At 52.4% G+C, this 3,240-nt stretch overlaps 1 non-coding gene across 1 annotated transcript; it reads right to left on the bottom strand.

Moving 5' to 3' along the window:
• Positions 1-866: 866 nt before the first annotated feature.
• On the bottom strand, positions 867-939 carry Trnaa-cgc (transfer RNA alanine (anticodon CGC)). The gene has a single exon. It is a non-coding gene; the product is annotated as a tRNA-Ala (tRNA).
• Between the last annotated feature and the right edge of the window lie 2,301 nt (positions 940-3,240).

Raw genomic sequence — 3,240 nt, 5'->3', positions numbered from 1 at the left:
GGCGTGAGGTCTCCACAGTACATCGATGTTGTCGCCAGTGGTCGGCGGAAGGTGCACGTGCCCGTCGACCTGGGACCGGACCGCAGCGACGCACGGATGCACGCCAAGACCGTAGGATCCTACGCAGTGCCGTAGGGGACCGCACCGCCACTTCCCAGCAAATTAGGGACACTGTTGCTCCTGGGGTATCGGCGAGGACCATTCGCAACCGTCTCCATGAAGCTGGGCTACGGTCCCGCACACCGTTAGGCCGTCTTCAGCTCACGCCCCAACATCGTGCAGCCCGCCTCCAGTGGTGTCGCGACAGGCGTGAATGGAGGGACGAATGGAGACGTGTCGTCTTCAGCGATGAGTGTCGCTTCTGCCTTGGTGCCAATGATGGTCGTATGCGTGTTTGGCGCCGTGCAGGTGAGCGCCACAATCAGGACTGCATACGACCGAGGCACACAGGGCCAACACTAGCTGCGTAATGGCGGTCGTCTTGTAACTCCAGCGACGCTACGTTGTCTCGACTGCCCAGCGTGCTAGAAATGCTTTAAATGTTTCGTTATTTGACACAGGGCGATTACAAACTTGAAATGAGAGCAGTAAATGAGTTCAATTTAAAACTCTATTTCACAATTAACACCAGATTATACAGTGGCACAGACCTGTAAGGCTCAGAGCGATCTTATAACAACGACAGCGCGCGAGAGAGAGGAGGATATTAGTGTATAACGTCCCGTCGACAACGAGGTCATCAGAGACGGAGCGCAAGCTCAGGTGAGGGAAGGATGGGGAAGGAAATCGACCGAGCCCTTTCAAAGGAACCATCCCGGCATTTGCCTGAAGGGATTTAAGGAAATCACGGAAAATCTAAATCAGGATGGCCGGAGACGGGATTGAACCGTCGCCCTCCCGAATGCGAGTCCAGTGTGCTAACCACTGCACCACCTCGCTCAGTGCGAGAGAGAGCGAGCGCGAGAGAGAGCGAGCGATCCCTGTCACAATGGCGCTTCAGTACATACGCGAAATTGTAAGTCACAGATACAAATACACTGTTTCGTTGCACATTATAGAAAGTCTCTACCGTCATTGGTTTTCTCCAAAGTAACGATCTTACATTCCATGTCCACTGATTTTCTTTTTCACTAGTTAAAAGTCACACAGTTCACTAATTCGTAACAAGTATAAAAATGTTCGTGACACGTACATATGGTGACGCTATAGAATTCAGTGTAGATGGGTGAGCTCACTTTAGCAAAAACCTCTAAAGCTCGAAATTGCGAAACCTTGGTGATTCGAAAGAAACCATTTTAGATGTAAAAGCTATCCGGGCCACCACAGCCAATCACAGACCTTCCACGGCCCAAACAGGGCGCCCAAATGCCGGAATATGAACGTCTGTCACGGTGACAGCAGACTACGTAAGTACTGTGCTGCACATGTCAACCCTGTACTTAACCATATTTGTAAACTTTTCCTTTAGTAATTGTCAGTTTCCTGGACGATTAAAGTAGTCAGTAGTAGAGCCGCTTTGTAAAAATGCAGAAAGGGATAACGTATACAATTTTTGGTCGATTTCTATACCATCAGCGATTGCTGAATTTACTGGAAAGGCTGTGTACGTGAGGATAGTCTATCATTTCATATACACTCCTGGAAATTGAAATAAGAACACCGTGAATTCATTGTCCCAGCAAGGGGAAACTTTATTGACACATTCCTGCGGTCAGATACATCACATGATCACACTGACAGAACCACAGGCACATAGACACAGGCAACAGAGCATGCACAATGTCGGCACTAGTACAGTGTATATCCACCTTTCGCAGCAATGCAGGCTGCTATTCTCCCATGGAGACGATCGTAGAGATGCTGGATGTAGTCCTGTGGAACGGCTTGCCATGCCATTTCCACCTGGCGCCTCAGTTGGACCAGCGTTCGTGCTGGACGTGCAGACCGCGTGAGACGACGCTTCATCCAGTCCCAAACATGCTCAATGGGGGACAGATCCGGAGATCTTGCTGGCCAGGGTAGTTGACTTACACCTTCTAGAGTACGTTGGGTGGCACGGGATACATGCGGACGTGCATTGTCCTGTTGGAACAGCAAGTTCCCTTGCCGGTCTAGGAATGGTAGAACGATGGGTTCGATGACGGTTTGGATGTACCGTGCACTATTCAGTGTCCCCTCGACGATCACCAGTGGTGTACGGCCAGTGTAGGAGATCGCTCCCCACACCATGATGCCGGGTGTTGGCGCTGTGTGCCTCGGTCGTATGCAGTCCTGATTGTGGCGCTCACCTGCACGGCGCCAAACACGCATACGACCATCATTGGCACCAAGGCAGAAGCGACTCTCATCGCTGAAGACGACACGTCTCCATTCGTCCCGCCATTCACGCCTGTCGCGACACCACTGGAGGCGGGCTGCACGATGTTGGGGCGTGAGCGGAAGACAGCCTAACGGTGTGCGGGACCGTAGCCCAGCTTCATGGAGACGGTTGCGAATGGTCCTCGCCGATACCCCAGGAGCAACAGTGTCCCTAATTTGCTGGGAAGTGGCGGTGCGGTCCCCTACGGCACTGCGTAGGATCCTACGGTCTTGGCGTGCATCCGTGCGTCGCTGCGGTCCGGTCCCAGGTCGACGGGCACGTGCACCTTCCGCCGACCACTGGCGACAACATCGATGTACTGTGGAGACCTCACGCCCCACGTGTTGAGCAATTCGGCGGTACGTCCACCCGGCCTCCCGCATGCCCACTATACGCCCTCGCTCAAAGTCCGTCAACTGCACATACGGTTCACGTCCACGCTGTCGCGGCATACTACCAGTGTTAAAGACAGCGATGGAGCTCCGTATGCCACGGCAAACTGGCTGACACTGACGGCGGCGGTGCACAAATGCTGCGCAGCTAGCGCCATTCGACGGCCAACACCGCGGTTCCTGGTGTGTCCGCTGTGCCGTGCGTGTGATCATTGCTTGTACAGCCCTCTCGCAGTGTCCGGAGCAAGTATGGTGGGTCTGACACACCGGTGTCAATGTGTTCTTTTTTTCCATTTCCAGGAGTGTAATTTGGTGTCAGATGAAGAGTTGGGTTTCAGACGTGGCTTAACAACTGAAAATGCTGTGTTCTCTTCTCTCTGTGAGGTACCGGATAGATTAAACAAAAGGTTACCAACGCTAGGCATCTTTCTTTATTTTACTAACGCATTTGATTGTGTTGACCACAAAATATTGCTCCAGAAGTTGGAC

The sequence above is a fragment of the Schistocerca nitens genome, chromosome 9 (assembly GCF_023898315.1).
Source record: "Schistocerca nitens isolate TAMUIC-IGC-003100 chromosome 9, iqSchNite1.1, whole genome shotgun sequence".
Classification (NCBI taxonomy): domain Eukaryota; kingdom Metazoa; phylum Arthropoda; class Insecta; order Orthoptera; family Acrididae; genus Schistocerca; species Schistocerca nitens.
Note: the sequence above shows the minus strand (reverse complement) of the source record. Positions and strands in the feature narration are given on the sequence as shown.